Genomic DNA, 27,650 nt, shown 5'->3' on the forward strand with positions numbered 1-27,650 from the left:
CTTGATTGCTTTATTTCAGAAATAACTTAAATGCTCTCTCTCTTGGAAGCTTAACAGAAATGCTGTTAGCTTAAATTTAAATTCTGAGAATCCCTTTATGCCTTGAATATAATTCTCCCTAATCTTTTGACCCTTGAAAGCTAAGTGCCTTTAGACATTTTGAGATTTCCTCTATGTGATTATCACTTCCAGATCCTGAGTTCAAAATAAACTAGAAGGGACAATTATATAAAGACTCTTCCAGCTTTTCTATCTCAATTACTATTTAAGAAAATCAAAAGTTACAGAAGGATATATTTCTTACTTTACTCTGTACTCTTGATCTTCTAGGGTAGTTGTTACATAGCCAGGGGAAAAGGAGGCCACATCCTGGGGCCTAAAAATGTCTCTTTCCATACCTTCTCAAGAGGTGTTTAATTGTTAGAAGAACAGGATGGGAAAGTTGGGCACATTTGTTCTTCTCCATGTGACAACTATATTTGTTTTAAAGAGTAAAACTTACACAAGAAAGGACATTTAAATTATACGATTGTTCCTTAATATCATGTAAGATATAGGGGATCCTTCACTCCAATTTTCTATCAGTTGAAGCCTCCTTATCACCTTGTCTATGGATCATGTTGTAAAGGAAAACTTCAGCCTCTTAAAGTACTTTGGATGAGACCTAAGATTCATGTTATCTTGAACTATGCATCACGGTTGCTTACACATTATCCAACTCCAGTGTACATATCACACTCCATACTGTGCACAGTCCCAATACCCACATATTTCATTTAGCAGTTTTGTTGGATAACACCACACCCTGAACAACCTGGTTCAAATTTGAGTTATCACAGTGTATTAATTATGATTAATAACACAAAGTACAAATTTAATTTTTGGCTTTTAAGTCTACATATCAGTACCTAGATAACAGATGTCCATCATGTTCAATGGTTAGCATGACAATGCTTCAATATGCTGTTGACTGGTCACTGGACATCCACTATTCAGTTCGGGCACAAAGTATGTAGTGCTGTTTTTTATCTCTAAGTGATAAATCTGAATAACATTTTACAACAATACATAATTGAAAAAGAGAAAATGAGCCAGCAAAGACAAAAACATCGCAAAAATAAATAAATGACATTGGAAGTGAAATCAAGATAAGTGTCATAGAAATAGTGTCTTCTAGAGGAAATTGCTGACTGGGAATTGTACACTGCCTCCTTTTGAGAAGCAGGCAAACAGCCCAAAGAACATAGTGAAGGCAAATGAACATAGCAACATAAATCAGGAAAGGGTGAAGAAAAGAACGAAGATGATTTGGACAAAGTGACGCAAGCAAAAATATTCATATTAAAGAGACTCTTATTTGAGATATTTAACAATAATGAGTGTGCAAAAGACAAAATCATTGGATGTTAAACCTTATTTATAAGAAATATGACAGTTCACTAAAACATGAACATTAGAGTTAGTTTATGTGAAAGATAGTGAAATATTATATAAGAAGAAGAAAAGCAAGCACTGTTCGACTACTCTATGTATTTTTTTACAAAGAAATAAAGCACATTAATTTACAAAATTTTTATTTTTTTAATTTCACTGCACTGAATATTGGTTTTATTTTCTATATCTGTCAAAACTTACAACTGACACTAATGGGTTTTATTGGCAATATGTTTTGAAGATAACTAATTAAATTTATTCCTGTTGATGACTCAGTTCTCTTTGCACAGTTCCAGGCTGCACAGTTGCATTACAATCCTGCACCACTATGCAAAGCAAAGACAGCCTCCTCCGCTCAGCTACATCCCTCTTTTTTGCAGTGCAAAATCCTCACCCACATTTCATTGTTTTTTTACATACTCATCATGTGTAAGAAAAATACTATGCAATAATGTTAAAAATAAGCAAACCATGGCTTGGGTTTCTTGGCATTTGTAAGAAATATTGAACATTTCTATCTATTCCAGGCCAGACAGCTGTGAATATGTAGTGTTTGTCATTTTTGTTCCCTAAACTTAAGTACACATACACACAAGTCCTGTGTCATGATGCCACATGTGCATATGCACCATCTTCACTACTTCCTCCTGCCCCACTGCACCCAGCAGCTACTGAAGGTTCTGGGGTCATGCCATACCAGCCCTGCCAGGCAGGAGAGTTCCAGCCAAGAGGAAAAGCTGCACCAGCACCATGGGTGTCCTCCAAGAAAGGGACAGCTGCGGGCAGTGTCCTGGATACCTCTACTGAACAGGGAGAGGCAAGGAGGCTGGCAGGAAAGGAGCAGCGATACTTGGGGAAAATTCATCAGGATTGCAACAGAACTAGAGAAGCCCAAGGCAGTGATGCACTGCTACAATCCCAGCAACTTTAGACATCAAAGAAGATCACTTAAGCCAGGAGTTGGAGGCCAGCCTGGGCAATACAGTGAGTCCTCATCTGAGGAAAAAAAAGAATGATAATAGCACCTGCTGGTGCCTGGTGTTAGTTTTGAGTGCGAGCTGACCTCCAGGGTGTGTTTAGAAGGGCTGGCTGACTTACCTAAGCTTGTGGATCCAGGACTGTTCATTCTCTGCCTCTGAGCACCTGTGTCCTGAGACCTGAGCTCCTAATAAGCCTAGTGAGTAAATTTGGGCCGTGTGACAGGAAAGGTAAGTACTTGGTGTATATTTTATTAGAAAATAGCACACAGTTCAATAGAGAAGACTAAACTTTTCACCTCTCCGAGTCTCATTTGAAAATGAGTAAGAATTAAGAGAAACTGACAACCCAGAGTGGTTTTTCAGAGGATGATGAAGCAGTGCACCTGATTCTGGGTCTGGAAATGTGTCAGGGGCTGGCTAACAAGGTAAATCTCATGCTTTTCTATGAGTCTGTAAAGATAAATATAGCTGTATAGGATGAATAAAAGCTCAGTGAGCCTGGGATTTACAACCAGTGAAGGAAAAATTTGCAAACATTGGGATTTTAAAGGGATTGACCAATCTGTTCTTTTTCTTAGTCCCAGGATATAAAGTTGGTTTCAAATTTAAATGGTTTGCTAAATAGTTATGGAACCCACTTTTATAATTTTTCTTTAAATAGTTGAATTTTATTAATTGCATTAAAATTGAACTAATTTGGTATAATACATATTAAAAAGAATACTGAAAAAGCTTAAGCAATATGGAAAAAATAACAAAATATTAGGTAGTATCTCTATCAGGTAAAAGACATATATATATGCCTTTAAAAAAAAAACCCCTATATATATATATATATATATATATGGGGGTTTTTTTTTAACCTAGTAGTAGAAATGTAAGCACTCACAACTTTTAACCTAGTAGTAGACATGTAAGCACTCACAACTTTTAGGAAGAAACATACAAAACATACAGATTCATAGTAGCCAATGTGTATTAGGCATTTTTATTCCAGGTGCTGGGCAATGTGTGATTCTTTTAAGAAATGTTACTTTTACATCAGTTGTATGAAAATATACACATGAATAATTTATTTCCACATTTATTATTATTAAGTATCCATGAAGCATTTGAAGTGAGTATGAGCACAATATTTGACAATAAAGTACAACCTGGAGTGGAAAGTTGCCGAGAGAATACATTGAAATGGACCTCGGTGGACAGAAGTACCCTTTGTGCTTAGTAAAACTGCATGTGGAGGCCATCATAAAAGAGAATGATTAGTGATCTGTGAAAATACAAGGAAAAACATGCTGCACCTTCAGAGAAGCTTTTCTTGGTATTTACTTTTGAGGAAAATGATTTATGAGTGTGTCACACAGGGATACAGAGGAGACTGAAGAACAGCAATGGGAGAGCATCCTCAGTGCTACCCCACAGCACACAGAGCTGTGCGTAGTCTCGGTGTGCTTTCTGAGACAGCTTGTGCAGTTGTCATTGTCCTTATCCTAAGTGTTTCAGGACACACTAGGGTGATAAGACTCTGGTCCCATATGCTGTTGTTTGGTGGCTGAGCCTTATTCAGGGATCCACCTAGATTTTATGGAGGGAAAGGTGGACCTCACAGTCCATAAATACTCTCCAAATATTTTTGTCAAAACATTTAAAAATATTTTTATTATTAACTGGCACACATTAATTGAAAATATTTATGGTGCTCAGTGTGACATTTCAGTAAACACATACAACATGTAATGATCAAATCAGGGTAGTTGGCATTTCTATCACATCAGACATTTTGTCAACAGTTTCTGAAGGGATTCTGATTCTGATGGAGTCTATGGCAAGTGGCAAAGTTCATACTGTGTTGCTTACAGTGGCAGTAATTTTGGGTTGAAATTTTTTGGTTAAAATTAAAGAGCCCAATGGCCAGCACTCCTCTATCTGTCTTGTCATCTTACATGAAACAAAAGTTTACTGTGTAAAGAAAATTAATCCCTTACTCACCTCAGGATAAGAACCAAAATATGATATTCTAGATTATTTTGGCTTTGTATTTTGTCTTCAATAATATTTTGAATGGGCTACAATTCATACACTATACAACTTGTCTAGTTAAAGCACACAATTCTGCCATTATTAGTATAATAAAAATTATGCAAGCAGCACAATACAATCTCCATCTCCCCTCATACCTATACGATGAGCAGTCATTCCCCACTCCCTGTGGATTGAGAAAAGTGGATATCTAATTTTGAGTTATGAAGATACTTATTTATAGAGATAAATATTCAGAGAATCTTATTCAAAGTAGTAATGTACTAATCATTTAAACTTGGAATGGGTGGGTAAGTACAGAGCAAATTGCTGTTCTATCTTCTACTTCCCTTCTGATCTCCAAGAATGTCCATTTTCACAAGAAGATTGAATAAAGGCTAGGTCTGAGACCTTGTTTATCCAGCATTTTGTTGATTGTGAGTTCAACCCTTTGGCTTGAGACTAGGAAAAGTTTGTTACTATTTAGAGCAGTTTCTAGCTGGCAATTAATTCTTAGGATCATGTAGCATTATGTAATTCACCTCGACGGAGCTGTGCAACTTATTGAGAAGGGTGTATAGAAATGTCTGGAAAATAAAAAGTCTTGTGACCTCTCTCTGAAGACAATGAAGGTAAGTGTCATATAAAGGAAGATGAAAGACTAGCTACATGTGATGGATGCATCTCTAATCCCAGCTACTGGGGAGGCTGAGGCAAGAAGGTTGTAAATATGAGGCCAGCCTGGATACCTCAAAATAAACTTGAAAGGGCTCAGGATGTAGCTCAGTGTTAGAGCACTTGTCTAGCCTGTTCAAGGCCCTGGGTTCAATCCTCAGTACTAAAGAAAAATACAGAAACAAAACACAACTATCTAAGAGGTATGTAAACTTAGCCTACCTTTTTCCAGCATGTCAGTTCTTTCTCTTTCTGTTCATCAGTACTGGTTCACTCTTACACAGCTTGCTTGTATCTTAGGGTGAAGAGAAAGGATAAAAAAGTAAGGAATAACAGAATACACGGCAGAAGAAAGCATTTTACTTTTTGTTAGGCATTAGTTTGGAATGATTTAACAACTTTGCATCTTTAGAATAATAAAAAGAAGTAGCCTTTAATATGCAGTTGAGTACTTACCGTATACACATATATTTTACCATCCTTAACATGTCCATACTTCAAGTAGGTATTTTAGTCCCATAGGGGCATCATGCTAAATTTTTTGAAAGGTGCATTATGGGGGGTGTATAATTCCCACTTTTTAAGGAGCATTTCTATTGATTAATTATTAATTTTAATTTTGAGTTTTATTATATTCAACAATGTGTACTTAGCAGGAAAATAAAACATTAAATTTTAATATATAATGAGTGTTTAGAATAAACCTATGTTTTCAACATCAACTGTTTACAAGATCTAAAAAAAAACCAGCAGAAATAAATTCCTATGTGAACTACAATGAAAATAGAAACAAAATTCTACCACAGAAATAATCTTTGCTCCAGTTATCACACCTAAGGCAGTCTTCACACATGACAACAGCATACACAAGTCTCCCTTACAGTCATAGCACATGTGCTTAGCTTTCCTTTCCTGTTTGGCAAGCCATACTTTTCATCTCTCTTGTCTTTTTCTTTTGTCAGGAGTTTCTTATTATATTATATAATGTGCACTTAGCAGAAAATGAAATATCAATAAAATAAAATATCAAATATGTACTGAATGTTTAGAATAAACATCAATATTTCCTACATCCAGTGTTTGTTTGCTTACTAAGTCTAAAAAGTAACAAAAGAAATAAATTCCGATGTGAACTACAATGAAAATATAAATAAAACTCTCCCACAAAAATAATCTTTATTTCAAGTATCACACCTAACGCAGTTTTCACACGAGAACAGTGTGTTCCATACACAATTATCACTTACACTCATAGCTCATATGTTTTGTTTTCCTGTCTTCTTTGGTGGGACACACTTGGCATCTTGCTCGTCTTCCTGTTTTCTTCAGAGGTTCTTGTGATGTTTCATCTCTCAGTTCACTGGTCTGCTTGAGAATTCTTTTTTTGGGTTCTTTGGGCAGATTGTTCTTCCTCTGTTGTAACTGATCACTTATCAATTCCAGTCCCAATCCTGTAAGAAAATTTCACTGTGATATTTTGTGCTTGTTATTTTCTTTGTAAACTATGAAACTATTTATGCCTGACATGTTTAGGATGGAGTAAAACACAACCATTGGCCAAAGCTTTGTATTTTGAGCAACATCATAATTGCTGGACTACTCAACATTTACTCTTCCTTTTGTTTTGTTGTAAAATGTGATCATTTTTGCCTTCATTTGTGTTGAGGATTCATAGGAATCTTTTTTGTTTGCTTGTTTGTTGTTTTGAGACAGGGTCTCCCTATGTAGTCCAGGCTAGCTTTGAACTCACTAAGTAGCATAACCCGATCTTGAACTCACAGGATCCTCCTGCCTCAGCCTCCAGAGTGCTGGGATTACAGGCATATACCACCTCACTTGTGTTCACTATCAATTTTATCATCATGGTGTAATGTTGACAGTATCAATACTATTTTGTTCCCAACATTATATGGTTTATTGCTGCATAAATAAAGGAAACAAGAGTTGTTGCACCTATTTCAAAAAGTAATCCAAATGTCACATTCAACAATTGGTTCACTAGTTACCCACTGATGTTACATTTGCTAAAAAAAAACCCCACAAGTTGCCCAGAACAAGAACAAAGAGGAAATTCCTGAAAAAAATGTTGCAAGTTCACAATAGAAAAATGTATAGTACAATCTTCAAATTTCAGAAAGACATAACATTGGCTTCTATATGGCCAAGAAAAACAAAATAGTATTGATACTGTCATATATAGCAACTTCTAATATAATTCGTCTGGTAAGCATCCCTCTGTGATCTGAAAGCAGAGGCACTATTTATGAAAGGTTCCAAGATCCACAACTGTGTAGCTTTTGTGTAGGAACATTTGCATGATCAAGACTTTCGCACCTCTGTACAAGACAGATCAGGAAGAGAGAACTTTGTGGTCAGGAGATTTGGGTTTGGATCTTTCTCCATCACTTGCCAGTGGTGAGGCCTTGAGTAGGATCCACTGTGCTAGGGTTCCTACATCTGGGGAATCCATCATTGTGGACTTGGCATAGGGAAATGCTTAATATGTGGCAACTCTAACTTCTGTTCAGGGACTAAAGGACGTAGAGTGAGGGATGTTCACACATCCATGACCACCAATTACTCCACCTTCCCTATGAAAGTGTCATAATTATGGTTCAGAATTTTAGTGAAGAGCATTGATTCCTGCTCTGCCATCTAGTGGATCCTTTTCTTCTCTGGACTATTTTTGATACATGGGGAACACTTCATCTCCTCTCTATCCCTTTAGAACTTGGCAGTTATTATCAAGGAACTGTGGTGGGTCAATGGTGTCTCATTAGTTTGCTCCAGGAGCTCTGCTTCTAAGCAGGACAAATCCAGCCACTTCTCATCATGGTTATCCTTACCAGATGATCATTAGGAACAGACTGGTCAGCCTCACAGAGGTAGGGAAAGTTAGTATCAAGCAAATATAAGTTTGGTGCCAAGTTCTTTTATATATTAATAGGTTTCCATGACTAAGCCTTCTCTGTGCTTAAAATCAGTAACCCTGACCCCACTTTTTAGTTAGAATTTTACAAAGTAGCTCCTGTAATCGAAATATCGATATTTCTCATTTAATGACCTGTTTAATGACTGTTTGAATTTATAAGCCACTCAGACTTACAACACAAATTCAGGCTTATGGTGCAGAAATGTGAGTAGCAGTGAGGCCTTAAGGTGGTTTCTTCTGCTTTTGTATTTGATTCTATGCACCAAGACTCTACAGGCTTCCCAGTGTGTCTACAGTATACTGTCTACAGTGTGTTCTCAAAAGTGAATGCAGCTTTGTTAGAATTAAAGGATATGGATCCAAATGTTGAATGGTTCTCATAAATGCAAGGACAAATAAGTGAACTTTTATAATGCTACTGTGAAGTTTATGAAGCAAAATAGAAAATGACAAAAGAGACCACACTAACAGAATTCTTCTCAAAAGCTATACCCAGAACTCTACTACTAGTTCTTCTATTTCTACTTCATCATCTCCCTTACCTGGGCCTTCTACATCTGATCATTATTCCAATGATGATACTGAGGATTTTGAAGGATCTGATGACTAAAATATGAGCTTGAATGTCTTTTTATACAGTTCTGTACACTTGTTTATAGAGCCTCAATCTTTTTATGCACAGTACACCTTGTTTATACAGTACTGTACTTTTTGCTGGTTGTACTGCTCAGTACAGTACTGCAGTTTTTGGTTGTTATACATTACAGTACTGCATGTAAGAGTTATGCAAATACAAGCAAAGTCATCAAGTTGGAGTTTCCTTTGACTATTTCTTTGTTGTGAATATTGTAAGTACATACTGTATATATGATTCCTCATTTAGCAACCAATTCTTTTAAAGATCTAGTCATATGAACTGCACTTGGTCATTAAAGAAGGAATGTCTGTATGGTGTTATATTTTAGGTTACCAAGGAGTGGCCATGTCTCATTTTCCCCAAGTGGATACATGGGCCATTTGTTATTACACAAGAATATAAGATGATTTTTCTAGGGCACCTTAGGATGGAACTGTTCCCAGTGGGTGAGGAGGCATCTGAGCAGGGAATCAGAAGGAATAAATGAAGCATTTCCTATGATGGGTCTATAGATAAGAGGGGTAGAAATGAGGTTGTGTGACCCTCTTAGGTCTGTGTGTGTGTTAATCCCTGACTCATTAATGTGATATTACAGGGGTACCCCTGAGGGATACTAGGCCCGTCAGCCCTACTGCATGACCTGTTATGGCTGAAGCTGTGGAACCCACACAGGCCTGTCCTTGGATTAATCCCTTAATCATTACTGGGGATATTACAGGTCCACCCCTGTAGGACTTAATCCTCACAGGCCTGCCCCTGGGTTAATCCTCAACCCATTAATAGGCATATTACAGGGTCATCCCTGTAGGATCCTGTCCAGCCATGACTTTGGGTGTCCCTGAGTACGGCTGAACCCTTTGAGGCTGGACATCTCCTGCCTGAAGTGAGCACTGGTGACAATATCTTTGAACCTACTGAATATCCCGCTAGAAACACAATTCATCTTCTGGTCAAAGACTCCAGAACTGTGATCCCTAATTGGGTGGATGCCTCTTAGCCAATTATAAAATTACTTAACATACTGTATAGGAAGAGACAGCAAACACTTTACTCAATAGAACACAGTAGTCACCTGGTTAATGGTGACTCCTAAGGCCCTGCTTCCCTCTGAGATGTTTGAACCCTGGGGAGGAACTACAGATCAGCAGTATGAATTCCAAACTTTATCCATTCACAGGGAAGGTGAACTCTATATACATTCTTCTAACAATGTTATTGTATTTAGAAGTTCTAGCCCACGGTTTTGTGATGGTATGGGTGAATTTTCTTGCATACTTTAGTTCCAATTATTATGTTTTATTAATTGAGAACTTCACAAAAGTCTCATTTCCATCTTGAGTCAATGGCCTATTTAAAATAAAACTATGTATTCCACACTTCTCTTAATAAGTTTTGGGAGAAGGTAGACAAGTTTTTAGTACCTGAACATCACATGGGTATGAGATGTTATCTTTTTTTCTGAAGTTTTATATTTTTCTATATTTATCATGATCACAATTTTCATTACTTAGAAAAAAAATTTTGAGAAAGGATTTTGCTATTTAGTTCAAGCTGAGCTTTAACTCACTATGTAGACCAGGATGGACTTGAACTCATGGATGGTGATCCTCCTGCTTCAGCCTCCTGAGAGCTTGGGTTACAAGTATATACCACCATGCCCACCTAGAATTTCCATCTTGGATGTTTTCTACATAGTACTCATCAAGTTTACTAATTCTCTTCCATAATCTGTGTTTAAAGTACCCCGAAGTCCACATAATTTTTATAGAACAATCTAGTTATTAGGTAATAATCTATTTTCCTTTTTCTTGGACATATTGGATAGGTGGGTTAATGTCATTGTTTGATAACTCCAGTCTGGATTACTACTTGGTCTACTTTTCTATTCTCAAGTGGAAATTTGGATCTTATTTTCTGGTACACATGATAATTTCAGATTGGAAATTTGGATGAAAATATCTTCTTTTACACTGGATTAGCTTTTTTTAGCAAAGTCAAAGCAAATCACTTTGATGAAGCAGTGACTTATTTTCAGTTTGCCTGCATTCCCAGGCCTTACTGCTTTCAGATATCAAAGCCTTGGAGTTTCCAGGACACCTTGTTTTTGAATACACTGTATGTTCGAATTTTGCCTTCCTAGCTGAGACACTGTTGAATTATTTGCTTAGATATTTTACAGCATTCAGGAGGACCACTCCAGCAGCTTCCTTTTGCTTGGTTTTCCTGAAATTTTCTCCACCCAGGTACAGCTTGCCTGCACAAATACCGAGAGGAAAACATAAGGTTCTGAGCTGGGTTCAGTGCTGCTTCTTTCTTTTCAAGATTTTGGGTCCTCTAGTCCTGGTTTCTTTGGCCTCTCTCTCTCTCTCATATATATATATATATATATATATATATACTTCTTTGCACCAAGTACCATTTTTTTTTTCTTTTCTTGTTCTTTTTTTTTAGACAGGGTCTCACTATGTAGCCCAGGCTGGCCTCAAACTCACAGTGATCTTTCTGGCTCAATGTCTGAGTGCTGATATTATAGCCATGTGCTACCACAGCTGGCCATTTTATTTTTCAAATGAAATACATTAAGTAACAATGGTATCCATACCAGTATACTAGATTCTCAGTGGGGAGATAAAACTAGAACAAGACTTGTTTCCATGAATTTGGGAGATAATCTGTGCATTGCCATAGACTTATGAAAACAGGTAACAGTGCTCATTGTTACACATGAAGTGCTGAAAATAGTTTAGGAGTTTGTCAGGCAGGAGATGCCTATGGAGCTGAATAGTTAAGAGGCAAGAATTATGCACAGGCATAATGTTTGATGGAGACAAGAAAGAAACTAACCAAGCTAGGCTGAAAGATTCACTTTGAGCAATGGAAAACAGGAAGTGAGAGTATCCCACAGGCACGAGGGAGTAGTTATGGATGTCTAGAGAAATACAATGATGATATGGGAGTCTTGAGAACTGTGTTGATAGTAGGTTTGAGGTGGGAAATAGTAATGGTGTGGAGGGAGAAAAGCCTGATTAGGCAACAGCAAAAAACTAAACTTACCTAAGATGGTAACTAGGGATGAATGTGAAAAGAAGAAGGAAGGTTTTAAAATTTTTTTTCTTAAATGCTTAGGCATTGTTATGGCTTGTGTCTAAATGTTCCCTCAAAGTCTCATGCAGTCATAGCTGGGGGCCTTTTTCAGAGGTGGCTGGATTTAGAGTGTGCGATGTTGGGATTAAGGATGTGTGATTACTAAATCAATCCACTGGTTGGTTTGGCATAGTTTTGGGTAGGATTAAGGGTGTGAGTGCTAACTGATCTATGGGTGGGTAGCCTGGATAAAAATATAAAGGACAGAAAGAGAGAGGGCTAGTGTATGAATTGTTGCTTGTTTGTTTACTATCTTCTGCCTGCCATAAACTGTTTCTCCTCTGCAATGCCCCTCCACCATGCTATCCCATCTTGGAGCCAGCCAACTATGGAAACCTCTACAAACTGTGAGGTAAAAAAACCTTTGCTCCTTTAACTCTGGGTGTTGGGTATTTTTGTCTCAACAATGAAAAAAGTAAGACAAAATTTGGTTCCAGGAGTGGGATCATTGCTGTGACTATATTTGACCATGTGGTTCAGGTGCCTTTAGGACTGGCTTGTGGGAAGAGTTTGTAAAGGTTTGGAGATGCTGGCAGGAAAAGTATCCCTGCAATGTTTTGGGCTGTGCTTGGTGGGAGATTCTGGTAAGAGCTCAGAAGACCAGAATGCTGATAGAAATGCTGCTGGTAACGACTGGGTTCAGGAGGTTTCTGCTGGGAAGAAGGACTGCCTTGGCCATTGAACTCCAGACAATGTGTGTTATACCTTGGCAGAAAGTCTGTCTGTATTTTGTTCATGTCCAGATACTTTGCCTGAGAGTGAGATTAAGAGCAGCAGACTAATTAATCTAGGAGAAGAAATTTTAAGGCAGTCTAACGTTGAGGTTGTGGCATGGCTACTGGGGGCTCTTAGTCAGATTTATGTTGAGAATCAAGAGAAAAGAGCCCAGCAGAATGATTTAAAATGTTTTGAGTTGGGCCAGAAAGGAAGCTCCAGTAATGCTGTAGCCTGCAAAGACAGAACAGAGGAGAAATTAGTCACTGAAATGATCAGCAAGAAAAAGCCAAGTATTTCAGAAGAGAGTAGAAAAGATGGCTTGAGAACATCACAAGAACCAGGAGTCCACCTTTGCAGCCTCAGAGCACAATGTTCCAGAATGGTCTCAGTCTAGGGAAGTTGTTTCTCAGGATTTGGTTCATAGGTGTTCAACCCCTACAGCCAAGACAGAAGGAAGCCTAGCTCCAGCTGGCAGCAGACGTTGGCATCATCCATGTGGTGCTGCTTTTAGATGCATGCAGAATGCAAGAGTTGTGGGATGAGGAAGGCTTCTGTTATACCCAGTGAGAGAGAACCAACCAGAGACAGATATTAAATCCACACAGGAGTTTATTACTGGCCAGGACCGGAGCCGAGGTTGACAAACATGTTTTATACACCTTTGAGGCCAACAGTTTCTAGGCCCCCCTGTGGGATAAAACTAGCAAAGCAAGCGAAAGGTACAGAAGCGGATCGTCCTGTCGTTAGAACATTTGTAAAACAATAGTTGATTAATTGTTGTTTCTAAGAGACTCTCTAAGGGGGGGGAAGTTTCTAAGCCTCCTCCTTCTGAATTCATCTAAAGGGCAGGCAGGTAGGTCAAGCAGCAATATGGAGTTTGTCTTGCTAGCTAGGGTCCTTCAGCTTCCACCCAGATTTCAGAAGAAGGCCCAAGAGGCCAGGCAGTGTGCCCATGAAAGGATAATGTGTGAAGCTGTATGAAGCTGAAAGTGCAGTGAAAAAGTCTGGAGAAGCCAGGAGTGTGAATTATCTGAGGAAAGCTCCAAAGTGATCAAAGCCAGCCAAAGAGAGAAGTCATGGGAGCCTCAACCACCAGAAGTGCCTTGGGGACAGAGCCATCCAAGTCCTTGGGAGTTCACAATTTGCCACAGATTGCCAGGGATGGTGAACATGGAGCTATGGGACTTAATGTTTGCCCAGTTGGATTTTATTTTTACTTTGTTTCCATTCCTTTCCATCCACCCTTACCTTTTGGAACAGAAATGTGGATCTTGTGCCACTGAATGTTGGCAGCGTTTAACTTTCATTCCATTTGTACAAGGGCTCCTAGCTGAGTTTGCCTTAAATCTCAGAGGAGAGTTTGGACTTGGACTTTTCAGGAATGCTGAAACTATTAGGACTTTGGCAACTCCTGGAGATGAACTAAATACCTTTTGCATAAATCTTTGGGGGAATCAGGGATGGAATGTTATGTTTTGGGTCTAGATGTTCCCCCAAAGCCTCTTGGGGTCATAGCTAGGGGCTTTTACAAAGATGGCTGAATTTAGAGTGTGTGATTACTATATCAGTCCACTGATTGGCTTGGCATAGTTCTGAGTAGGAGTAAAGGTATGAATGCTACCTTCCTTAAGGATGGGTAGTTTGGATAAAAATATAAGGGATAGAAAGAGGGCTAGTGTGTGGATTGTTACTTGTCACCTGCTTGTTTGCTATCTTCTGCCTGCCATAATTTTCTCCTCTGGGATGCCCTGCTGCCATATGATCCTGCCTTGGAGCCAGCAGATTATGGACTGAAATCTCTACAAACTGTTAGCTAAAAAAACTTTTCCTCTTTTAACTTTGGGTGTTGGGTATTTTGTCTCAGCAAGGATAAAAGAAACTAAGATAGCCAATATGGAGATGGAAGGTCAAAGAAAATAAAGAGGTTTCTATCCTGAATGACTTGGTTTGAGGTAGGAAAGGTTACCAAGTGTCAGGTAGGTGACTTTGTAAAGTAGAAAGCCCCAAATTTCAATTAGTAAAATCACATAAACATAGGATTTTAAAGCTGGAAATGGCCTTAGAAATCATTCTAGTTCCTAAATCTATTCTATCTCCTTTATTTTAAAGCAGGGCAAGTGAAGCAAAGGAAGAGTAACTCAACCAGGACAGTGAGCAGTGAGTAGGACAGTAGTGTAGTAGAACCCAAGTTTTCTCCCACTGTGTCAACCTTCATGGTCTAGATTTCTGGACAATGACTCACATTCTGGACTGAGGACCAGTGCCTGACTGCAGCCAAATTAGATTAAAAAATAAACAAATTAACAATGATTGAATACAAAACTCAGCTCTTTTCCCCCTTCTAATTTAGGGATCTTGAAAATACAAAAATCTGAGTCATTTCTCTGCAGGATGTCAAATTATGTGTGAGCTATTTTCCAGGGAATAACAGGGGTTAAAATGCAGACATAAGGACTACAAAGCAGCATTTTCCCATGTCTGCCCTACCCACACTGCCAGATAATACCCACTTTTCTTTTTCTTTCTTTCTTTCTTTCTTTCTTTCTTTCTTTCTTTTTTGCTTAAATTCTTTTATTGGTACATTTTAGATATACAATACATTTAAATTTATCATTGGGTGTTTGTACCTGTACATGATGTATCTTGGTTCTTATTTTTTCCCCATTACCTGTGCACCCTTCATCCCTTCCATCCTTCCCTATTTACAGATTTTGTTTCCATTTTTTTCTTTTCTCATAATTTTTCCTTTCCCTCCTTTCCTTTCCCCTTCCCCCTCACGCCACCCCTACCCCTTTGGACCTTTTCTTCCTATTTCAAATTATCAATTATTCATTTTAAATGTTTTAATCCTTATTTACACTTTCAGTTTCTCACACTAGAGAAACTATTCAGTATTTACACGTGTGTCTTATTTATTTCACTTAAGATTATGGACTCAATATGCATCCGTTTAGCTATAAAAGTCTGTAGTTTCTTGTTCTTTATGGCTGAGTAGTACTCCATTTTATAAAAAAAAAAAACCACATCTCCTGTATCCAGTTTCCAGTTGATGGGCACTTGGGCTGTTTCCAAGCTTTAGCTATTACAAACTGTGCTGCTATAAACGTGGGTGCACATATATCGCTGTGGTATGATTCTTTTAATTCTTTTGGGAAGATCTCCAGCAGGGGAATAGCTGGGTGAAATGGGACCTCTAATTGTAGTTTTTTGATGAATCTCCACATGGATTTCCACAGTGGTTGCACCAGTCTGCACTCCCACCAACAATGGAAAAGGGTTCCTTTCTTCTCACACTCCTACCAGCATTTGTTATTGGTTGATTTCTCCATAGCAGCCATTCTTTCTGGGGTGAGGTGGAATCTCAGTGTTGTTTTCATCTGTATCTCTCAAATGACCGGTGATGTTGAACATTTTTTCATGTGCTTATTTGCTGCTTTTAATTTTTGTCTGAGAAATGTCTGTTCATTTCAGATGCCCATTTTTGAACTGGGTCTTTAAATTTGAGGGGGGGGTCTCATTTTTTTCAGTTCTTTATATAATCTAGATAGTAGTCCTTTGTCTGAGGTAGAGCTGCTAAAATTTTTTTCCCACATTGTAGGTTGACTCTTAGCTCTGGTGGTGGTTCTCTTGCAGTGCAGAAGCTTTTTAATAAAATGAGATCCTAGTTGTTGATTCTTTATGCTAGTTCCTGTGCTACTGAGGTTTTGTTCATAAAGTCTTTTCCTAGTCCAATGTCTTCAAGGGTTCTACCTGTCTTCCAGAAAGTTTAGTGTTTCTGTCTTAATATTTAGATCTTTAATCCACTTTGATCTTAGTTTAGTGCATGGTGATAGGTATGGGTCTAGTTTTAATCTTTGGCATACCCATCTTTTCTTTATCATAGTTTTCTTGAGACAGAAGTGGGCCAGAGTGGCGGGGACAGACTCCTGTCACCCAGCAGAGCTCAGCAGGACCTTCTCTTCTGGTCCCCTGGCCTCAAGCCGGGTTTTTTTGAGCCAAGGCAGGGGAGCCATGCACACCCATTCTCCTCAGTCATATGTAAAGTATTTTCCAAGAGCGACTTTAAGCCCCATCCCCCCTAAATTACCTCGCGGGAGGATGCTTTGGTCCTTACACAAGGAAAACAGGTCACAGGTTGGTTCTGACACTAAACCACAGGTCTTGTGAGTGCAGAGTTGCCTGGTGGGGAGACCCAAGGAGGGGATCAGCAAAGATTCAAGGGAGGGTGGACTCTGAAGCCAAAATGAGGGCACAGGAGAGCAGCCATCTGGACTGCTTCTCACCCATCTAAAAGGAAAACTAGTCATTCTTCTTGGGGCTGTTTCCTCTAAAATGAGTGGTCTAAACCTCCGCCAAGAACGCAAGATTCTGAACTCTAACAGGAACTGGTACCACTTAGGGTGATCCAGGCAGGGGCAGCAAAAACAGTTTACAAGCGCTGCGGGCGAGGTTTCTGTACTCACTACCGCCCGGGATCAGCGGGCGGTGAGCGCTACCCCACCCCCACCCCCGCGCCTGCCCTGGGTGCTCGCTCCCGCCTACCCTGCGTGCGCGTTCCCGAGGGGCTGCCGCATTCAGGGGCGGCCTTGGTGTTGAGCCTTGTAACATGGTTTGCAAGCCTGATTAGTCTCATGTTTTTCATCCTTTAAATTTTGTCTAATATTTATACTCTTAATTATTAGGTCCAATTTACTTCTTAGGAATTGGACATATACTTGAACTGCATGTACTCAAAGTTGCATCCACGTCCATTTATAGGCTCTAAATTTGTTCTTATCACAGTAATGTAGGCTAGTTATTGGTAAGGAATTTAATCATTACAATTTAAAAAACAAATTGCAATGTAAAATACATTTGATTTAAATGTGTTACCTGGGGTTTACAGTCAATGTACTGGCATTATTATATAACTGTTGCTTTTCTCTCTACAGCAAAGCAGAAGCTCTCCAGATGTGTTCCAGAAATGACAAGATTTTTATCCGCATGTTACAAAGAAACAACAAAGACACCCCCGGGAATGACCCCCAGTGACCTGAAGACATGCACTGACTGGGCTGTGTTAAGTTTTCATATCAACTCTTATAGAGTAAAAATGAAAAGTGGCTTTCTACTTGGTCAGAAAACAATGGAGAAAGAAATACTGTCGAATATGAGGTATGTACTTTAACTTTTAAGAGCTCTTTGTTGATCTACAGTAATGAACACTAATTTTCCCATTTACCAACAAACTGTTGTTAACTTTTATATCTAAGTGTTTGTATAGATATACATACACATGATTTCATTTCTTTTGGCTAACCTAGGAGTGAAGTGATTGGATGACTTTTGTCTTACAATGAAGACATTTTTGAGTTTTCTTAAAAGTGATATATATATATACACATATATTTGTATATATCAACAGATGAATAAAGAAAATGTGGCATATCTACGCTATGGAGTACTACTCTAAGGAAGGATGAACTTGAGTCATTTCTAGGAAAATGGAGGCACCTTCAGACCATAACGTTAATTGAAGTAAATCAGACAAGTTTAAATACTACATGGCTTTTTTATATGAGAAACCCAAAATGTAAATGAAAAGGAAAATAAAATATAGAAAATAGGAAGAAGGGAGACAGATTTTGTTTAGATGGGAAGGGGATTAAGAGATGAAAGTAGGGGAGACAGAGGAGAAAGAAAGGGGATGAAAAAAGGATTGAGATGTGTAATGAACATGTAGGAACTCCCCACAAGGAATCTAATCATTACATAATGGAAACATATACTAATAAAAAGAAAAACTGGAAAAAGTGATATGTGTATATATACATATATATGTATATATGTGTATATATATATATACTTACGGAATATATGTATACATGTACATATACACACATACATATGTATGCATCTACTGTTCTGTTAAACAGCTCCCTTTCTAGTTAAAAACTCATGACTTCTCATTAATTCACCAATTCCAATCTAATTCTTCTGATTCTTTCCAAATTTTCATGTTTGTAAAAATCTCAAAAAAGTGAAAATTTTGACTCTCATTATTCTTTTTTGGTACCAGGGATTGAACTCCGGACCTTGTGCTTTTGAAGCAGGTGGCGGAACCACTGAGCTAAATCCCCAGCCCCTGACTCTCATTATTCTTAATATGCTTACAAGCATACTTACAAGAATACAAGTATTCTTAATATACTTACAAGTTTATTTACATTATACTTAATATACTTATTCCCTAATATGAGGACTTCCACACCACATCTGTCTCCTCTGTTCTTCCCACTCCTCCTTGTTTGTAGTCCATGTTCCTGAGAGCTCTCAGTTGCTGCTGATCTACCCAGAACTTCCATCATCTTCCTATTGAGAAAGGGAGGGGGATGGAAAGTCTGGTACAAATTATTGAGACAATATTAGAACATGAAATAACAAATAGTAATATAAGTATATTTGTCCAGGCAGAATATATCATACCTCTTTTAAATAAATTATTTCCTATTATATGACTTATTTTTTTAATTGGACACATATTTTATTGCTTTCTTAAAAGTATTTCTTACTTATAAAAGAGGTTCATTTGTTCATCAAATTTTGAATGCTTGGTATTATACAAAATAAGTAATGACCCAGATATGGCCTCCTTTTCTCAGAAACAGTGTAATGTGTGATTAAGAAACTAGAGCATTTTTACTGTGTTATTCTCCTGTGATCCAAGAATCAAAACACACAACAGAAGCCCATAACATTGAATTGGAGGTCTAGAAACATGGAGAGCAAGAGAGTGAAGAGGTATTTATATGTGAGTAGGGAGGTGGGCCATGCTCAACAAAGGCATTGGCATTTCTTGTTCATAAAAAATGACCAAAGATTGACTGTGATCTACTGAAGTGAATAGATGTGACAAGGATCCTTCTGGTAGGTTTCATTTCATGTATTCAATATTCAGTGTTCCACATGTTTAGGGGAGGGAAGGAAAAAGAGATGATAACAGTATGACATAGTTATTCCGGGGAAATTTACAGTATATTAAGGGAGAAGTAACATAGACAAATGTTGTAAAGCAAGAAATAAGGCTGGAGATGGGTTGAGATTGGTTACAAATGGGTGGAGAGTGAGGTGTGGAGACCAAGGAAACTGTGTACCAGGGGCTAGAACAGTGGTCAGCAAACTCTTCTTGTCAAGGGCTGGATGGCAGATATTTTCAGCTTTTTGGGCTCCTTGTGCCTGAATCAGGTTCAGGTGAGTCAGTGTAAGACACTTTCTTATCAGTGGGACACAACACTCAACACTCACAAATTAAAGAATGAAAGATTTATTTTGGCTCATGTTTCAATTTATTGTCAGCCATTCCAAAGAAGAAGTTGTATGGCAGAGGGGTATGGTGGAGGAGAAAAGATGCACACATATGACTGCCAGGAAGCAGAGAGAGAGAGAGAAGAGGGGAGGTGGGAAGGCAGATATATCATTCATGGTGATACTGCCAGTGACCCACCTCCAACCAGGCCCCATTTTCTAACAGCAAATCACGTGTAGGACTCACTTGATCTGATCACCATTTAAAGGCCCCACCATCGAACACATGAAACTTTTGGGGGTCATTTCAGATCTAAACCATAGCAGTGGAAAACTATAACAACCTCATTCCATCTGGAATGGATGACAAATGGCCAAGAACTTTCACAAATGAAGTTACCTGTCACCCTTCTAGGTAAAGAATCAAAACTTGCTGAGGTGCCTACTGAAGGCCCAGGAGTATAGAATGGGTAGTAGAAGAATGTAGCTCTAAGTATCGGTGACAGCCACTAGTCAGTTACAGAAATAAGGATTGTAATTGTCATATTTCTTTCCTATTTTGATCATATGTTTGTGCATATTGACACATATTAAGCAGATGTTTTTGTTTTCTTTCTTTGGAACATAATATTCATTGACTTCATAATGGTTCTTAAGCATTGTTAAATCTACATTATAATGTGTAAGTTATGGAATATCGGGAGAAGAGGAAGCATCACCCAAAGGAAAACTATGTCTTCTATTCTTGGAAGGAGGTAGTGTATTTTCATTTGTATGCATAAAAGTTATATCATGTTAGGGGTAATTATGAACTTTCTATTGTATTTGGAGATTGTTGTTGAAGGAGTTGTGTCTGGTTGTCAAGTATTCAAGGGTGGATTGTAATAATTAATTGTGATATCTGAAACTAACTGGAATAAAAACCACCTAGGAAATTACTAAGTTCCCGGTGTGTCTGTGTACAGCAAATTGAGCAGGGAAGACCAAATCTGAGTATGGGTAGAATACAGAAAAAAGAGAAAGTAGAAGGCAGTGTTTCATTTTTTTGAAATTGCTCCAGTCTTCACCATTGCTTTGGACACTGGTCTGTAGTTTCTTCAGTCTTCCAGTTCAGACTCCTGAGGGTTCCACTGCAGACTCTGGCTTTCTGACACAGACTCACACAAGTGACTCAACAGTGACTGCTGTGAGCTTTCAGGCCCTCAAGCTTTGGCTGCCACTAGATTCTGTGGATCACCAGCATGCAGATGGCCATTTTGGATTTTTCTCCCTCTAATCCTGGAGATTGCCCCTGGGAATCTTTTCCATCTGATCCAGGAAATGAGCCTAATAATTCTCTTTGCATAGTTGCATGTAAGTTTTATATTGATTAGGTTCCTCTAGACATCATTAACTAATATAGTTACCAAAAGGGTAAGTGGTTTTGAGACTACATGAAAGGAATTTAGAGTCCTGAGCCATTTTTTATTAGTCCTGACTCATTTTTTTATCATTCCTTTGTATGGTGATCTTCTGTTAATCAGCAGATTTTTGTTTATAGATTGATGTTTCTTTCTGTCAACAATTTCATCAACCTACACTAAGTGAATTCAATTTAGACTCTAGTACAGCTTGGTTTAATGTGAAACAATTATTCAGTATTTTTTTATGTTTACAGTGGGATCATGAAACCTGGCCTCAATGCCATTCTGGGACCCACAGGTGCAGGCAAATCTGTGTGAGTATAAAACAAAGTGTTAGCCTTTTTCTGTGCAATTTCAGTGTCCTTTACAAATCACTGTTACATGAGCATTTGCTCTGCATGTCTGGCATGCCCCTAGGTACTGTGAATAATGTGCAGTTGGGCCAGCTTGAAGTTTTGTCCTGAGGACCACAAAGTCTTATTGGCCAGGTTTACTAATAGGACATGATAAAGTGATTGGAATTCTGCAGCCGATATTATGAACCAATGGAGAGGGAAAATAAGTGAACAATATCTGAAGTGGAAAGATGTAACAGAAGTTCTGTGTGTGGGCATGAGACTTAGATAAAGCAGCACATTGCCTGGATTGGAACTTCAAAGATCAGACAACCAGAAGGATGACTTGGGAGGTCTGTGCTGAATAAGCCAATCAATGATACTATGCTTTTATGGTTTTTGGCTTTCATGCAGCACGTAATAAAAAAAATTATATATATACTATCATATTTCTTTACCACTTTATTTTCTGACTTGAACAGAAAAATCAGAGATGTGGCCTAAGTTTTAAGGATAAAACCCCACAATATTTATTTCTTTTTATAGATTGTTAGATGTCTTAGCTGCAAGGAAAGATTCACATGAATTCTGTGGAGATGTTTTGATAAATGGAGAACCTCATTCTTCCAGTTTCAAATGTTATTCAGCTTATGTGGCACGGGTAAGTATTGGTGAGTTTGCATTTTATGTTTCCTCATTTTTATATAGCAAGTGTCTTGGCTTATAGCTTCCAGTTGATTAGAAGATATACATATAGAACCAATCTCTTCACACCATCTCTTAATAATTATCCATTATATTTAGTGTGATGTTAAATGGCCATGCAGAGAGGATCTGGAATAAGACCTTTTAGAACAGTGGTATCGATTATAGATGGTATACATTTTCTAAAATAGTCCAGTGCTATCCTTGCTTCAACTTTCTCCTTTCCCTAAAAGATATTTTTCACAAACCCGGTACAAAGGATTCTGAAAGTGTTTACTATTAGTCATCGTAATTGCCTGTGCTCTCCTTGGGTGTGCAAATGTGGGGTGAAATGTGATTCCAATAGGTTCTGCAGTTGTCTGTGTATGTAGTTAGTATAATTTGTAAGACTGAAAGATCACCATAAGGTAGAGCTTTACTTTAGATGTGGTATGATCTTGGATTAAGTTATATCTTCTAGAGTGATGATCTTAGATAAGACTTTTTCTCAGTAAAGTATCATTTTCCATAAGGATGATATCATGAAGGGCACACTGACGGTGAGAGAAAACTTACAGTTTTCAGCAGCTCTTCGGCTTCCAACAACTATGACAAATCATGAAAAAAATGAGATTAATGAGGTTATTGAAGAATTAGATCTGGATAAAGTGGCAGATTCCAAGGTACTGTGAGTTAAACTCGTAGAATCTTAGCCAGGTGATGAGACTTCTCCTCTGTTGATAATCCGACCTTAATCAGAGGTTGTCTATAACGTGTGTGGTCAAAGTGGCTGCTTTCTCTTGTGAGGAAAGTGACTAGTTCCATGATGAGGAGGAGGAAATTAAGGTGGAAAAATCAATTTAAGAATGATTGAATCGTGGTGATGGAGTGAAGTCTAGGAAGAAAAACTTCTTCATGTTGCTTTTCCATATCCTCATTGTATCAGTTCTGGATCATTTGATAACTTTGCACTAACGTTTCTATTTGTTTTTCTATTCTCCAAATTAAGAATTCATCTATCTCTGTCTTGTTACAGAGGACTTTTTTTGGTTGCTTTTTGGAAGTTTATTTCTGAAGTTGATAAATGATGAGATCCAAGAGTTGTTGCTCAGCACTTTTTACTTTTGTGTAGTTCTCCAGTTATTTTCTGTGGCTTTCATTTTAACTTTTCTTTTTTTCCAGTTTTGTTTCTTTCTTATCTATCTCTTTCTTTTTTCTCTTTGTTCTACCAGTAGTTTTTTCAGACTCTTCTATTTATTCTAGGTTCCCTTTCAGTTTTTATAGACAAACTTCTGGGAAAGAATAAAAAAATATGACAGAGAAACTCCTTATTTTGAGGATTGTGCAGGATCATGAAGGAAAATAAGAGAATGAGTGACATCTCAAGCTGATAATGTCATAGGAAAGAAATGCTGAGCTGTCATTTGGAGCATTAGGTGAAAGTGAGCTATTTAGATAATAACTAAAGTGGTTTAACCCACTATGACATCCCTTCCTTAGAGACAATGAAGAAAAATAGTTCTACTGGCTGCTGCTTCCCGTCATACTTGATGACAACCTTTTTGTAGAACTCTGTTGTATTTGGAAAAATAACCCTGAAATGCCACTGTTTACTACTTATTTTCTTATTAAAAATGATTCTTTTTTTTTTTTTTTTTTGGTACTGGGGATCGAACTCAGGACCTTGTGCTTTTGAGGCAGGCAGTGGAACCACTGAGCTAAACCCCTGGCCCTACAAATGAATCATTTTTATTTCCATCAGTTTAAAAAATTTTACTTGCTTTTGTCTTTCCCACAATATCCTTCCTTTTACTCTTATTTTTATTTATTTATTTATTTATTTGGGGGGAGGGGGGTACTGGGGATTGAACTCTGGTCCTTGCACTTTTGAGACAGGCGGTATAACCACTGAGCTAAATCTCCAGCATTTACTCTATTTTTAAAGTGTGTTTTATTCTGTATATTCTGGAATTTTCAGGAAAAATACCCAATTATTATTGACTTCTTAGAATTCATATAATGTAATTGAGTGAAATAATTATTTTTTTTACTTTCTATGATGTATTAAATATAACAGAAATTCTGAGAAAAGAATCTGATTGCTTCATTGATATAAAAAGAAAGCAATATAGCAATATAAATGTATAATTACTAATCCTATTCACCTTAATTTCTTAGTTCTTAGCATTGTATCCCATTATTGCCTCAACTATTAATTACTGATACAGTGTAAGCAAAATTATGTACTATTTCACCCCTGAGTACATATTATGGATCTATAACCTATCAGAACCAATTATCAACTAACAAAAAACATACTCATTAAAACCATATTCATTCATATGCCCCAAATTGTCTCCAAATGTCTTTTGTAGTTCAGTTTTTAATAGGTCCCCACTGAGAACCATGAGTGGCATATGATTATTATGTCTTTGGAGACTCTAAATTACAATTTCACATTTCCTCCCTCCCCCTCCCTTAATCATACACAATGCTATCGATTGGTTGAAGAGTTTGAGACAGGTGCCCTGTGAAATATCCTTTTTACATTTGTCTGAGAAGATCAATAAAAAATTCTGTGATGCATTAGATCCCAGGCAGTGTCAATTAGGAAAGTGTTATGCAAATCAAAAACCTGCTAATGTAGTCTGATTAAAAGTGAACCTTTCTGAATTCAGGTCCACTCTTGCCTTATGATTCTACTTGGAGAATTTTGCTGGAGACAGAGAGGGGTGTTGCTAGGAGACAAATACATTTGTATAGATTTCTTCCCTTTTCCTTTCCTGTTTTTATGTTATTTATTATTTATTTATTTATTCATTCATTCATTCATTCATGGTACTAGGGATTGAACCTAGGGCCTTCACACTGAGCTTCATCCCTAGCCCATTTTAATTTTTTTTTTTTTTAAGTTTCAAACAGAGTCTTGCTAAGTTGCTAAGTCTGGAATTGAACTTGTCCTTCTCATTAGCTTCTCAGAGTGTCAAAATTGCAGGAGCATGCCACAGTGTCTGGCTTTTGACTCCTGTTCTAGACTCTGGTTTCACTATGTCATCCATATCTTTAGTATTCTGACTTACTGGCTTACAAGTAAAGATTTCACTTGGTAAGGCACCTACAGATCTATGAAAAATATGAATTTCATATCGGATCTCAGCCACTTAGCAACTCTGACCTGAGCCTACGTTTGCTCATCTGGTGAAATGGAATCCTCTTTCTTCTCCCAGATGTCCCCGTATTAGCTGTTCAGAATAATAAATATAATAAGATAGAGTGTCTTCCACTGGGCTGTCACAAAATTCTTCACCAAGTGACAGTGAATGCAGTCATTCCTGTTCAGATTGATAGTGTTTTGTTTTAGGTTGGAACTGAACTTATCCACGGTATGAGTACAGCAGAAAGAAAAAGGACCAGTATAGCTATGGAGCTGATCACTGATCCTTCCATCTTGTTCCTGGATGAGCCTACTAATGGTTTGGACTCGAGCACAGCACATACTGTCTTTTTACTTCTGAAAAGGTAACTGCTGTGGGAACTGTTCTTTTATTTATTTCATATCTAGTCACTTCTTCTGTGTATAGATGAGATGTTCTTGGTGGAGGGATGCAAAAATGAAGCAGCAGAATTTCTTCCTTTCTTGTTAGAGGGAAACAGTCAAAGAACACAGCAGTGCTATCAGGACAGATGAAAGAGAAGCACAGAGAGGAGTGGCCATGGTGGTGGTGAGGCTGATTTGAATAGCAGGAAGGTCAGAGAAGACCTCAAGACTGTGGCAGGTGAGCTGCAAGCAGGGGAGTGAAACCAGGCTGGATCCGGCAGGAGAGAACTCTAGTTGGAACAGCCAGTGTCCCTGGGGCCAAGGCAGCCTGCTGCATGTGAGATATCTGAGAGGACCGAGGGACAGAACTCAGTGGATAAGAGAAGTGGAGCTTGGCTAAAGTTCTACATAACAAAATACTATAGAGTTGTTGGCTTAAAAATAGATATTGATTTTCTTGTAGATTTGAAGGCTATACATCTCAGAGTGAATTGTCCATAGGGTTATTTCTTCTGAGTCCTCTGCTATTGGCTTGCAGATGGCCATATTGTCCCTTCACGTGTGTGATGTATATGTCATTTTAAATGGATATTAGTCACCCACTCAGAATTGATTTAGCCTTAATTGCCTAAAGACTACTAGATTATTGCTTCTACATCCATAGTAGACAGACCTAAGAAATATACACTTATGAGTCTGTATTTATGTATATGTGAATTATGGAAATAGGTTTCTATATTTCACTTAGAATTACATTGACTATAAATATATTTAGTGTGTGTTTGTGTGCATATATGTGTACTATATGTATGTATTTGTACCATTTCAGTGTGTGGATGATGTTCAGGATCCAGTGCAGTTCCTCACATGTACTGTGTAACTGCTCTTCCACTGGACAACATTCCATCCCAATGGATCTGGTTACTCCCTTTGTCTCCCACATCTAGAAACTCCTAGGCCCCATTTTTAAGGGGCTGTGCATACACCCCTCATGGCTTTCCCTCTCCATCTCTATCTTGCTTCCACTCTTGCACATGGCCCCAGGAGCAAGTCTCTGCTACGAGAGAAAAAAATGGGAAAATTACAAAATATTTGAATTTTTATACTTAAATTTCATTTCTCAATTGCAGACATAGGAAGCCAAGTTATACGTCTATGGTCACATCCTATTACAGAACATATCCATGGCATTTTTATTCTCTTTAACTGTGTTAAGTGTGCTCATGAGAGAATCATAAATGATACAAAGCACTGCATAGCACATCAGCATCCCTCCTTGTGCAGACCAGCTGATGGCTCCTTCTCAAACGCCACAATGCATACTCATCACCCCAGGTCAGGTAAAATGCAGAGCCTGCTTCTGAATGTCTGAGGCACAGCCAGATCCTCCATAGGAGACTCTAAGAGGAGGTACTGACACTCAGGGCACAGGTGTTCACACTACACTGAGTAGCAGAGCTCTCAGGCAGTCTTGCTTCCTATCCAGGCCTTCTCCACCTCCCTATTGACAAAGTGCCAGTTCCTGAGTTAAGCAGCAATCATAGGTCTGATTTGCTTTTTCAGTACATTTACATATCTTCTTCATCCAGTACCAACCCACACATACAATGGCTGTGACTCTTTGCTCTTTGAAACTGAGCTTTTTATTACTGACATAGTCACTTTTGTTTCATAGTTCTTTGACCTTCTTATTCTATCTTGAGTATCTTCTCTCCTTTTAGCTCATTTTTGTTGGCCCTTTTCATATTCTATTTACAGCATCTTCAGACTGAGTTGCAAGTCTGTTTTGCTTAAAAGAAATCTTAGCTACTTGTCTTCTACACTGTGCTGAAATTGTTGATCAACTTTCCTGATATTTTACACAGAAC

At 38.1% G+C, this 27,650-nt stretch overlaps 1 pseudogene across 1 annotated transcript in view; it reads left to right on the forward strand.

The window, feature by feature from the left end:
• Positions 1-27,650, forward strand: part of LOC101699202 (broad substrate specificity ATP-binding cassette transporter ABCG2-like) — a 66,254-nt pseudogene that overhangs the window by 16,639 nt on the left and 21,965 nt on the right. The window contains exons 2-6 of the transcript XR_015452866.1: positions 17,470-17,692; positions 21,480-21,539; positions 22,107-22,221; positions 22,778-22,927; positions 25,606-25,763. The product of XR_015452866.1 is annotated as a broad substrate specificity ATP-binding cassette transporter ABCG2-like (transcript). The remainder of the gene's footprint in view (positions 1-17,469; positions 17,693-21,479; positions 21,540-22,106; positions 22,222-22,777; positions 22,928-25,605; positions 25,764-27,650) is intronic.

Source organism: Heterocephalus glaber, unplaced genomic scaffold, assembly GCF_053883595.1.
Source record: "Heterocephalus glaber isolate CG9 unplaced genomic scaffold, H.glaber_assembly_v1.0 deba00001454, whole genome shotgun sequence".
NCBI classification, from domain to species: Eukaryota; Metazoa; Chordata; class Mammalia; order Rodentia; family Bathyergidae; genus Heterocephalus; species Heterocephalus glaber.